The sequence below is a fragment of the Balaenoptera acutorostrata genome, chromosome 20 (genome assembly GCF_949987535.1).
Source record: "Balaenoptera acutorostrata chromosome 20, mBalAcu1.1, whole genome shotgun sequence".
Classification (NCBI taxonomy): domain Eukaryota; kingdom Metazoa; phylum Chordata; class Mammalia; order Artiodactyla; family Balaenopteridae; genus Balaenoptera; species Balaenoptera acutorostrata.
This window is the reverse complement of record NC_080083.1, coordinates 3228050-3242113: the sequence shown is the minus strand read 5'-3', so window position 1 is coordinate 3242113 and position 14064 is coordinate 3228050.

Below are 14064 nucleotides of genomic sequence, written 5' to 3'. Positions count from 1 at the left end.
GAACTATCCATCTACCAACCCATTTAACTTTTATTCATTTAAAAGTAAGTTGCAGATGTCAGGGTATTTCACTCTTAGATAACATGGCATGAAAATCATTAAAGTGCAATACATGTTTAACCTTTTTGAGGTAAGATTTACATACAGTACAATGTGCACATCTCAAGGGCACCATGGATGGAATTTGATGATTGCATCCAACTGAGTAATACAGAACGTTATTGTCAACCCAGAAAATTCCATCAAGCCCCTTGCTAGTCAATCCCCAGCCCCTAGGGGCAACCACTGTTGACAAATATTATTTTTGGAACTATTATTTGTATTTTTTTTTTAACCAATGAGGGAAACAAAGCTAGAAAAAGTGAACAATTTGTTCATAGAATCAGTCAAAAAACCTGGGTCTTTCTATCTCCAGAGACCACTTTCTCAGCCCCGTTTTGTCCACGGAGCTTCAGCCAGGTGCCTCTACCGAGGTAGCACTGCCCACTGAGGGCTCCATGGAACACACTAAATATTTCTTGGGAAAAAAGTCCATTGGAGGATTTCCTGATGGACATGAGCATCTAGAAGAATTCTAAAGGTTCTGAGAAGTCCTGCAATTAAAAAAAATCAAAACAGAGCAAAATGAAAACCTGGTTATAGCCTATTTATTAGCTGACTTACATCCTTTCCTCCTGTAACAAAACGTGCTGTGATGGTGCTTTGAAATATCCTCGACATATTCCGTCCCAGGTGACAGGTGGGCTGCACTTTGCAGTGCCTCTAACGAACATGTGTGTTCTGTCCTGGCTTCCAAGCCCTGGCCTACCCCTTCTCACTGCCTGGAATTCTCTCGGCCTCCTTCTCCTCTCTGACTTGTGCTGTCCTCCAGCTCTCAGCTTATTATTTCTTGGAAAGTTCCCAAACGCCCTGAAAGGACCGGTTAGGAATCCATCCCCTGTGTTGCTACGGTCCCCCGTCACCACCCCCGCATCCCGCCCAAATAGCAGTCTTCTCCGTTGCCTTGGAGATCTCTTTTTATTTGTCCGTCTTCTGCACTGTCTCCGAGTTGGGCCAAAGCACCATTTCTGACTCACAGCAGGTGCTCCGTGGATGGCTGTAAATTTTAACCTTGCGGCTCGGAGCAGGGCTGACCTTGTTGGTGAGGCCCTAGTACATCACAGAAATGACTCTGTGACAAAGAGCTGTTGCTCGGGCTCCTGTCCCACAAAACCACAAATGTCACAGTCCTGCCACCAGCACACTGGGGACCGTGCACAGAGCTAGTCGCGGACTGTAATGGGGGCACCCAGGCTGGCTGCCGACCTCTGTCACGTCTGGCCCTGGAGGATGGGAAGTGAGTGAGATGCAGGGGCCATCGAGTCCCTGAGGCTGCCCGGGACCCTGGTCAGCTTTGATTTCAGCTCAAGTTCTCATATGTTCGTACAAGCAGCTCCTTTTGCTTCCTCTGTCTCTATTTCTGACAACCAAAATAACTACCTGCACATCGAGATTTTTAATACTTCTTGATTTCATTGCTGGAGAGTCCTTCTTTTAGGTTAGGAATGTTGAAACATGCATCAGTTTTATCAGATGCTTCCAAGGGTGGAATCTACTCCCTGGAGAGGACCCCGTGGACAGAGAAGGAGCAGTGCTGGGAGGAGGCGTGGCCTGGGAAGGGGGGAGGGGGAGGTGCAGGCTACTGAAGGGCGTCCAGACAGAGGAGAGCATCGGGCAGCATGTGCTTGGACCCGGGGTCCCGGGAGCGTGCGGGAGGAAGGTGCTAAGGACTTTCGGTGAGCACCAAAATGCACCAGGCTTAGGTGCCTAACACACTATTTCTGTGCTCTTCAGAGCACCCCCATCATCCCAAGCCAACTGAGGCTCAGAGAAATTAAACGAGGTCCCCAAAGTCACACAGTTGCCACGTGCTTACAAAGAACTACAATCACTACTACGTGAGCCCCCAACAAAATCACTCTTTTCCATTCACTAATGATGCAACTTTAGAGAATTCTTTTCCTTAAATCTTTTTTATGCCTAAAGTGGGCCATATCGATGCTCCGCCCAAATACCCTCACATCCCATTTTATCATTTCTCTGCACCTGCGCCCCCAGCTGCCCCCATCACTGTGTTTCCGATGGCCAGTACCTGCAGCTCTTTTTCGAAGGGCTGCCCTTGGGCTCCTGGACCACTGTACCTGCAGGCTCGGAGAGCTGGGGTGCCTGGCGCTCACACACCTGCCCTGCATCCCCACCTTGGTCATTGGCCAGACTGTCCGGTAGAGGAGAATGAAAGCACAGAGCCCTTGCTTTGGGTCGGGGCAACTCGGAGGTGTAACTAGCCCTCCAAGCTTCCCCATAGGGTCAGGACAAGTTACCTTCCGCTGGATTTTGCCTGAGATGGTGGCACCTTTGCTTCGCTCCTCCCTTTTCGCGCTCTGCTTTCTCCATCCCTTACCAACCTGCCCTGGGAGCATCTGCTTAGTAAATCACTTGCTCTTGAAGCCCCATCTCAGCATCTGCTTCTGGAGAACCTGACCTAACGCACGCCTCACATCCTTTCTGGAAGGTGGTGGGAAGGGCAGGGAAGAAGAGGAGGGGAGAGAGAAGAAGGAGAAGAACTTTCGCTTTGGGTTACCTCCCTTGGCTATGACCTCGTACGTTTTAGCTTGAAGTTTCTGAGACATTTATTTCCCCACCACTGATCCCCGTAATTGTTGCCTTTAAGTCTGAAATTAGAATGGTAACAGGACATTAAGTTTGTAAAATACTTAAATAGGCTGGAAGGACCTCAGAGATTGGAAAGTGGCCCCTGATAGGCTGAACTCAGCCCACCGACATGTTTGGTCTACACAGTGTAGAACCATGGTGTTTTCAAGTTGAATACGTCGCCAGCATTTCAAACCTGGAGTCACACGAAAATGTCCATTTCTGGCTTGTTTTGAAAAACTGGGATATTAGGCAACACCAATCCTGCATTATGTATGGCAGCAACCATTTGGCTCAGACTTAAATAGTATATTAGTCAAGGCAGAATGGGCTCTGATGACCTAACATATAAAACCCCAAATCTTAGCAGCTTAACCCAACGAAAGATTAGTGTCCATTCACTCCAAGTCCAGTGAGGGTTGGTGAGGGCTCTGCTCCAAGCAGCAACTAAGGGATCCAGGCTTCTTCCTTCCTGTGACCCATCATATAAATTAGTAGCATCCAAGATCACTGGGGGGAGGAAGGAGAGGTGTAGGAAGCACCTTGGCTGTTGACCACCCAGCTTGACATTTCGCTTCAGAATCCACTGACCAAAACTTATCAGGTGGACCCAACTCAGCTACGAGGGAGACAGGGCAACGTAAGAGCCGACAGAATACCTGGTGAGTATTTTCTCTGCCACACAGGAATGTGTGTTCTCTGTTTTGCTGAATATCCACAGACCCTATTACCTGCTGAACATTGACATTTATTTGCCATTTATCATCTCACAGCACTCCCTTCACTCATTACATTACCTGGGTTAAAAGGAACTGTATCAAGCTGGAGAGCCTCTGGGTCCATAAGAATTCCCCAGTTACCCTTTCAGGGCAGCCCAGAGCCTCAGACAGCCCTCCCCACGGAGGAGCGGGCCCTCAAGTGCTTAGACAAAACCTTCCTCCACTGACCAAAAGACACCTAACTGTTCCCAGAGGCCAGACCTGTCACCCACACCTCTCCATTTCCATTTCAGCAGGCACCTGGCAGCAGGTAAAAGGGCTTTTTGAATAAACATGGTTTCCTTGCTCTTGTCTCCCAAAATCTCCTCCAGGAAAAGTGTATAAAGTGGGGACTGTGTCTTCAAACCAGGCCACAAAACCTACTTAACAGAGAACACAGTTGAAATCCCCTCATGTGGAGGAAACAAGCTTTTGTGGGTTAGCCAGGAATGAAACTACCACTTAAAACTGATGCTATTGGAAACGATATTTCAAGGGCAAAAACAACCAGCTTATGAACTTTTCTTGCCGTGATCACTTTTGTTTGTTTCTGGTCAGCGGTTAAATTCCTATCACCCTCCTTGGCCAGCAACAGAAGTCCCTTTGTTTGGTTTTTGACCAGTATTTTCCAAACAGGCGAGGGTCTTTCTCATCTTTTGATCTTAGTCACATGGTCAGTACATGATTTATCTTCCAAGAATCTGCCCCAAGATCACTCCCTTCGTGAAGCTTAACCTGACACTTTCCCTCTACCACTACACACTTTGTATAGAATAGAGCCTTTCTATTCGTGAGGAATACACTCTGAGCACTTCATGAGTTCCTGCATCAGGGCCCACCGGTAAAGCACCCTTATTCTCTCTAAATGCTCTGTTTTCTGGACAAGAACAGTCGTGTCCTTGGAGGTCTTTCGTTTCTCCTCTTTTCCATCATTGTCACTAGCAACTGGATTTTTCTCAAGGTTGTTTCTCACTATACTGAGATAGTTTTTTATGACACTGTGAAGGTAACTGTGCCAGTCCCCCCATCACCCCCCCCAGAAACCAGCATCCGTTGGTGGTAAGTCAGCTGGTGTCCTCATTAATTTGGCGACTTGTTCTTGCCCGTACACTTCACACTGTGCCCTCAGCCAACCAGGTCATACTGCACCCAGAAAAATTAAAATCACTGCATGTGTGAATAAACTATGGTACATCCCAACAATGGAATATTATTGAACACACACAATGAGCTATCCAGCCATGAAATGATGTGGAGGAAATTTAAATGCATATATGACTTAGTGAAAGAAGCCAATCTGAAAAGTCTACATACTGTTTGACTTCAACGCTATGACATTCTGGAAAATGCAAAACTATGGAGTCAGTAGATCAGTGGTTGCCAGGAATTTGGGGAGCAGTTAGGAATGAATAAGCAAAGCACAGAAGGTTTTTAAGGCAGTGAAAATACTCTGTATGATATAATGATGGGTAGATGTCATTATACATTTGTCCAAACCCATAGCATGTACAACACCAAGTGAACCCTAAGGTAAACCATGGGCTTTGGATGGTGATACTGTGTCAGTGTAGATTCATCAGTTGTAAAAACTGTACCACTCTGGTGAGGCACGTTGATAATGGGGGAGGCTGTGTAAGTGTGGGGCAGAGGCTATATGGGAAATCCCTGTACCTTTCTCTCAATTTTTGCTATAAACCTAAAACTTCTCTTTAAAAATAGTCTTTAAAAAAAATCAATGTATGGCATAGACCTATGTAAGTACTCAGAGACTGCTGACACCATGAATACCAAGTCCATTGGTTGAGAATCTAATTATACTTTATTGCATTTATTTATTTATTTCCTTAGTGGCGTCTTCCTTCTAGGCTATAAGGCTTGGAAGGCTGGGACTTGTCTTATCATTTTCTGATTCCTATGGCTAACTACAGTCCCTGGCATAACATAGGCACTTTATTAATATTTGTTGAATGCATGCATGAAAGGGTTGTTGGAGAAACATACAAATCTCCAAACTTCCGTGTAGTACTAGAAAGCCTGCACATGAACATGGGGACCCCATGTTTATATATGCACCACACTTTGTTAAATATTGCTTTGAGTTGTTTTACAGCTCATTTATTTATGTTACTTCAAGCATTTTAAATTTCCAACCTAATGATTCATCAACTAACCATTCTGTCACTTGGACTTCAAGACAGGTTTAAGGAAAATAGAATCTGGTACAGTAGAATCATAGGGTGTCACAAGAATGCCTAGGGCAGTGATAAACGCTTCTTTGAAGGTCTTTATCATCTCACCATCATTCTCTGTGACGCTTCCTGAATGCTAATGCATATAGAAACTTTGAGAGCTTTCCTACAATAAAGTAGGAACCCTCTTTGCTTTTTAATCTGATTAAAAACTTAGAGCATGTGGGCTTCCCTGGTGGCGCAGTGGTTAAGAATCCGCCTGCCAATGCAGGGGACACGGGTTCAAGCCCTGGTCTGGGAAGATCCCACATGCCACGGAGCAGCTAAGCCCGTGTGCCACAACTACTGAGCCCGCACACCCTAGAGCCCGTGCTCCTCAATAAGAGAAGCCACCACAATGAGACGCCTGCACACCACAGCCAAGAGTAGCCCCCGCTCGCCACAACTAGAGAAAGCCCTTGCACAGCAACAAAGACCCAATGCAGCTAAAAATAAATAAATAAATAAATTTTTTTTAAAAAACACGTTATAAAAAACAAACTTAGAGCATGTATGTGAAGACACACTATTATTATTATTCCCATTTTAAACATGAGGAAAATGGGGTTCCAAGTATAAAGAAACTTCTAAGTCCATTGGAGTTGGACTCTTCTGCCACCAGCAGAAGATCTCAAACTTCAGCTTTCTCCGGGTTCACATTATCTCCAAGGATAAATACTTCACGGCGTTGAGTGGCTCTAACAGTGGATCTGATAACTCTTGACGAGCCGCTCGCTGCCTGGAACAGGCTCAGGATTTTATGTGAACTATTTGGAGGCCTCTGATGAAAGGCCGTGCGGTATGAACATTCAGTCATGGTCAAAACATCTGAGGGACTGAGCTATGTTTATCCAGACCTGGCAGATCTTATGTTCAGAACTGTTTTCCTGGAGCACGCTGGAGGGGTTTGTCTTTGCCAGAGAATGTTCCTATATCGTTTCTCTCGAGTGAGAGGAGAGCATCGCCCCTGCTGTGCACGGCAGGGAGGCAGCTGCCTGCTCTGCGGCCCTCCTAGGGGTGTGGGAACACAGTTTTCAGCAGATGCTTATAAACACTTTGTTCACTACACAGCCCTCCCAGCGCATGCGTGCGGACACCACGGCCAGACAGATATGCGGGACGTCCATGCCAGCTTGTAGACAAGCCCGGGGGTTGTGACGCCAGGTTCAATTGCTCTTTTCTTGGCCACGAACTCCAGCCTCAGGCCACTTGTGGTCTGAGTCCTAACCCTGCTCTCAGCACGTGTGACCACATGGCTCCAGGACAAAATGACAGAGCTGTGCTGTTGGGGATCCCCCTCTGGAGGCAGGAGATGGCAGTAGGACCCAAAGGCATCATCAATCCCTGGACAGATCCTTTTGTGAACGGGATGACTCGTTAGCAGCTTTAAAAGCAAGCCATTTCTTACAAGCTTGATGACCTAGTTTTACCTTAGTTTGGGAGTTTGGTTCCTTTTTGCTGTCTCCCAGACTTTACAGAAGCCTGCCTTAAATGCCTCCTCTCAGCGGGGCTCTAAGACATCAAAGGAAGTCACTTTCCACTCCCACTGTATTAGTTAGCCAGGGTGGCCCCAACAAATTGCCCAGAGAAGACGGCCAACTTCTCCCTGTGCCTTCACCTGGCTTTCCCTCTGTGTGGGTCGGCGTCTAAGTACCCTCCTCTTGTAAGGACCCCAGTCCTATTGGATTAAGGCCCACCCACACGACCTCATTTTAACTTACCTCTTTAAGGATACTTTCTCTAAATACATCACATTCTGAGGTACTGAGGTTTAGAACTTGAACATAGGAATTTTAGGGGGACACACATAACACATCCCTACAGAGAACAGTGTGGTGGAGCCTTGGCGATTAATGAGGGATTCTTCAAAGGGAAGACAAATTTGAGAGGAGAGAATTGCAGCATCACATCTGAACTCCCTTCCCCCCCAGAAAAGAGCAGACTTGGAGTTTCTGGGTTTCTTCCTTTCTTTCTTCCTTTCTTTCTTCCTTTCTTTCCTTTCCTTTCTTTTTTTCTTTCTTTTTAAATTTTATTGGATTAGAGCTGATTTACAATGTTGGGTTAGTTTCAGGTGTACAGCAAAGTGATTCAGTTACACATATACATATATCCATTCTTTTTTAGATTCTTTTCCCATATAGGTTATTACAGAGTATTGAGCAGAGTTCTCTGTGCTAAGTAGGTCCTTATTAGTTATTTATTTTATATATAGTAGTGTGTATATGTCAATCCCAATCTTCCAATTTATCCCACTCTCCCTTGCCCCCTTGGTAACCATAAGTTTGTCCTCTACATCTGTGACTCTATTTCTGCTTTGCAAATAAGTTTCATCTGTACCATTTTTCTAGATTCCACATATAAGCGATATTATACAATATTTGTTTTTCTCTTTCTGACTTACCTCACTCTGTATGACTATCTCTAGGTCCATCCACGTCTCTGCAAATGGCACTATTTCATTCCTTTTTATGTCTGAGTAATATTCCATTGTGTACATGTACCACATCTTCTTTATCCATTCCTCCGTCAGTGGACAGTTAGGTTGCTTCCATGACCTGGCTGTTGGAAATAGTGTTGCAATGAACATCAGGGTGCATGCATCCTTTCGAATTCTGTTTTTTTCTGGTTACATGCCCAGGAGTGGGATTGCTGGATCATAGGTAGCTCTATTTTTAGTTTTTTAAGGAACCTCCATACTGTTCTCCATAGTGGCTGCACCAATTTACATTCCCACCAACAGTGTAGGAGGGTTCCCTTTTCTCCACACCCTCTCCAGCATTTATTGTTTGCAGATTTTTTGATGATGGCCATTCTGACCGGTGTGAGGTGATACCTCATTGTAGTTTGGATTTGCATTTCTCTAATGATTAGTGATGTTGAGCATCTTTTCATCTGTCTCCCACTTTAAATCTCACCCCCTGTATTAAGCTTTCCCAGATCCTAAAAAGAGCCCCCACCTCCATCCTTACCTCCTTACACCACTTCCTTCATGTTTCTTCAATGGCGCTTATCCTACCTTGTCTTCCAAGAACTGCCCCCCATGACCCTGCAAGCACGAGGGCAGCCCTGTCTCCTCTTCACTTCACTGTGAAGTGCCCCCTGCATCACCTGACCTTTGAGGATCCCACACAAGATTAACTGGATAGAGTTACCACCCCTTCTATGTGTGCCTTGACACCACATTCAAGTTCTTTATTGCTACCATCATCTTCTGAGTCAATGTCTTAGTTCGTTCAGGCTGGTATAACAAAATACTGCAGACTGGGGAGCTTATGTACAACAGAAATTTATTTCTCACAGTTCTGGAGGCTGGAAGTCCAAGATCAAGGTGCCAGCAGATCTGGTGTCTGGTGAGAGCCCGCTTCCTGGTTCACACACGGCCATCTTTTTGCTGTGTCCTCATGTGGCGGAAGGGCAGGGGAGCCCTCTACGGCCACATTCATAAAGACAAGAATCCCATTCATGAGGGCTCCGCCTCCCAAAGGCCCCGCCTCCTAATACCATCACCTGGTTGGGGGGGTAGGTTTCAACCCGTGAATTTTAGGGGGACACACAGTCAAACCATCACAGCCAATGAACACTAGTGCCTGAGAGAAGGAACATCTTCCTCTACCTTTTCATATTTTGGTTCACAGAAGAATGGACTTTCTCTCCCCTCCTTATGGAACACTTTTGAAGGGAGCATGGCTGGCCTTTCTCTACCCCCTTCCAGGGCCCTTTCCCAGGAAAGACTGGGGATCACTGACTCACTGCACCGTGAAAATCATCACAGCACTGGGGCCGCTAGGTTCAAGCCCCTGCTCAAGGGCCCAACACTCTTTTTGGTATTACTAGCGACGTAAAGCCAGCTAGCTATCCTTACTCTTGTGCGACTGTCAGTAGCTGAGTCAGGAATTCTCTTGGGGCACGATCTCTCTCCATTGCCATCTGAGAATGTGGTCCCCAGATTTCAATTCTGGGGTAAGAGCCAGGAAATAAGAGACCCCCGTCTTGTCCCAAACTTGAAAACCCTCTTCTAATTTCCCACACTTTGCACTGGGATATTGGGCTCTGAATTGGTAGACCCAATATCCCATTAAAAAGGAAGCATGCAAATGAAAATGCCTCTCTGTTGCTTAGTGAGACCTGTGTTTATAATCAAACAGCAGGAGGAGCGAATGTCCTTCTAAACCTCTATTCACACTGTGGCAATTAGTCAGAAGGTTAAAGGGGGATCAATTAAATAATTGGGGCATCTCTTGCAATAAAGGGAAAAAATAAACCCCATAATTGGTTGAGGGTATTTAGAGGGACATTGTCTGATAGAATGGGGGGATCACATTCTCTGGGGAATCACACACTTTGAACTTTTCAGATTATTCCCATTTCCTGAAAACCAAAGACGGAAGGTTTTCTACATTACCTGTCCCTAGGGATACTGAGTTTTGCTTATACTGCTTTCACAAGCCAACTTTTACTGAATATATATCCATCCTGTACAAGGACATCTATCTAATTCATTTAAGCACTTAGTTTTATTTTCTTTTTAAATTATCCTTTTTCTTAAATTTGTCATGTTTTGGTGTTGTCACTCTCTGTTGTTTTAAATCCCCAGTTCACAGAAAAGAATCAATGGCTCAAAAGTGGTTTGTTAAGAATAAGAGTGTAATGAAAATAGTAATATAAATAGTAGAGCTCAAAATAACATCATAAATATAAATAGGAAAGAGGAATTCAGTCTAGTTCAAATATAAACTATGAACCTGCATGTGCTAGAACAGTGATAGGCAAGTAGATTTCCCGCAAACAACTCCAACTGGAGAGTTGAATGAAAAGTCTGACAAATGAATTTTTAAATTGGATATCACAGTACTTACGAATTTCTTTCTTTCTACTCCAAATTGATTTGTCCTGTTCGGAAACTTTGTTAAATAGGAGTATGAAGATTTTGCATCATTTTCCAACAGTGACCTTTTCTAAATAAACCCACTGAGTATTTTTTTTCTAAATCAACCTCAAAATATTGCTTTCCAGTCTTCAATGGAATATTTTTCTCTAAGCAGTCTAAAACTTCAAAGCCAACATTCAAAAACTTCTCCAAAGCATAAACAGGTTTGAGTCAAAATATTTTCCCAAAGTTTGCAAAACCAATTTCATAGCTTTTGACACACTTATGCTCAGAGAAGAAGTCGAATGAGCATGTGGAAATCATTAGGACCATTCACTACCTATTTCCAGTTCTCTGCCTTCCGTGTGCCTGACAGCACTGCATCTCTCGGCTGCCTTTGAAATCAGGCAGGGCCACGTGACCTGCTTCAGTCTGAGAAATGAGGGTGGATAAACAACTTTCAGAGCTCTCGCTCCCTTGCTGCCATGACAACTTGTGCATGTTCCAACAGTGGCTTTTCCACAAGTCTGGATCCCAGAGTGAGGACGATGTGCAGCAGAGCCTTCAGCTGTCCTGTGTTGGACAGGAACTTTGCTGGGCTAGATCTGGGGGCCATTTGTTACTGCAGCATAACTTAGCCCAACCTGACTGATACATAGTGATGGAATTTATGACGCAGAGTATTAACAGCATATAATGTGGAAGAACAACGTCATGAGGGGTGGTGGTAAGGCTTGTGTTTGTTTTTGGTTTGCGGTTGGGTGAAACCACTGATGTACCGACTTTTGACCTCACTTGGAATATGAGTGACATATATTCAAAGAAGAAGAGGCTGGCCACTTTTTTCTGTTGGAAACTTACAGTACAGAAGAAGAGGTATTTATTTCAGTGAGTAATTATTGTGTGAGTCATGGTGAGGATTGGAAAATGTGCGTAGGGGACACTAGCTAAGTAGGCACTGGGGGAGGAGTTGCCATGAAAATAAACATCAGTCTTCTCAGGATCACACTGTGCATGTCAACTGTGATGCAATAAAGCAGGAAAGATGCTCAAATTGTAAATTACAACCGAGTGGTGTCCATTTGGCATATGTTTTTTCAACACATGGTGTGAAAGTATCTGCAGGAAGCATAAGATTTTATTCTCTACACAGACTGTATTGGGTAAAAGGCACTCAAATGAGCATTTGAATTTAAGAATGAATGAATATGGTTTTTTTTTAAAGCATTACTTGGTGGCACTGATAATATCACTTAAAGCCATTTCAGTGATGTCCAGTGCTTTGTGCGTGTGGGATACCTTAACTATATATTTGGCAATTTATGAAGATTCTTCAAGAGATGGACACTTGGTACAAATGACTTAATAGCAAAGAATTTGACTCTTTCCCGACACTTTATGATTTTTTTTTTCCATTATCAGAAGAAGAGATAGATGGCATTATGGGGTAGACAGTGTTTTAAAACTAGCCAAATGATGCCACAGAATTTGAAAAATTCAAAAGCTCAATGCAATCAAAAAGTGTGTGAGGGGGCTTCCCTGGTGGCGCAGTGGTTGAGAATCTGCCTGCCAATGCAGGGGACACGGGTTCGAGCCCTGGTCTGGGAAGATCCCACATGCCGCGGAGCAGCTGGGCCCGTGAGCCACAACTACTGAGCCTGAGCGTCTGGAGCCTGTGCTCCGCAACAAGAGAGGCCGCGATAGTGACAGGCCCGCGCACCGCGATGAAGAGTGGCCCCCACTCGCCGCAACTGGAGAAAGCCCTCACACAGAAACGAAGACCCAACACAGCCAAAAATAAACATAATAAATAAATAATAAATAAAAATTAAAAAAAAAAAAAGTGTGTGAGGAAACGTTCACTGCTCCTTCCCAGCTTTTAACTTTCATATACTTTTATTGTACTTCTGGATGTTTGAATAGACACAGAGAGTATGTACTTTCATGACTTTTAAAAATCTGTAATCATTTAGAGTTTATATTAGTATATCCTACCAAATTACAATCTAAATTAATTTTTTGGCAAATAGCCAATTATTGAATGCTCCCTCCTTCCTCCTACTATTATGAAGCATTGATTTTATTAGATCCATATATATATATATGGGCCTATTTTTGGACTTTCTATTTCATTGATCTGTCTGCCTATCCCAGTTTTAATTACTATAATTTTAAAATACTGCCTCTGGAATAATATGTAAGAATGGCTGAAAGATTTTTAAGGATATTGAGAGAAGTTTTACCTTACAGTAACTTTAAAATCATTATCAACTAATTCATCTCTTTAGAAGATAATACATGCAGTCTCATTCTTCCAATATGTTTAATTTCTCACTCTCATCACTGGCTTCTTTCCCTATACTTGCAAACATGAACAAGTTTTTTCTATCTCGAAGAAACTTGTATTGACTGCCTTGTGTTTTTCTGGGTGTCGCATTTCTGCCCTTCCTCTCACTGCTGGTCAACTCCTGTTCCCCATGGAACATAGCCCTGTTTCCCTTAAATTCCTGTGTTATCTGGTTACACTGTTCTCCCCAAAGAGAACTATTAAAAGTTATCAGCGATCTCCTTCATGCCCTTCAAGTCTCTTTCTGATCTTTGACCTTCTGTGACCCTTTACACGATGCTACACTGGTCCCCACACTGCCTGGACCCATCTCTGTTCTCTCTCCACTGCCCTATTCTGGACCTCCTCTGACTTTTCTGGAGGCAACTTCTCTGCCTGCACCCCCTACCCCCCGCCTCCTTGACTCCCAGAACAGTCCCTCTCCTTGATGTTCCAATACCACCATTGTTCCCAGCCCCTCTGGACATCTTCTGGGTGTGGGAGAAATGAGCCCCTAAGGGAAAAAACCTCGACACGTGGTTTTCCTTGAAGCCCTTCCGTCTTTCTGCTCTGGCCACCACGAGTCTATCCTTCCTACTTCTCTGGCTTCTTGCTGCCAATAGGTCAAATCTAAGTCTCTCAGCCTGGCACTCAGGACCACCAGTGTCAGTGCACAAACTTAGTTTGCAGCAACCATACCCACTGCCACCCTAAATTAACACTCGGGCCGAAAGGATCTGGATCTCAATCTGGACTCGGACGCTTAGTGGCTGTGTGGGCTTGGGCAGGTTACGTAGCCTCAGTCTCTGCAAACCCAAAGAGCAGGGAGTGGCGTAGGCAGTGGGGTTTACCACACGCAGCCTGTGTGTATCAGGCACTAAAGAACCTGCAGGGTTCAGGACCCTTTGCCTTGAGCACAGACGCAGAACAGGGCCCATTTGTACAACAGATGGCAACACCTCTGGACTTCTGGAGGTAAACACTGGGGCCCTCCCTTTCTCTTCTTTGCTCTTAGAGGTCAACCAAGTGATTCTCTTTTCTCATTGCTCACCCCTTTTTGACCCGATGGAACTATTTTATTTCTTGGCATCCCCCGCAATACTCATGGCATTTAATAGATGCTCTATAAAGCTTTGCAAATAAATGGTTGTTTGAGACCGCCGAGTCATAGCATAGAAAAAAGATCCCTGAGAG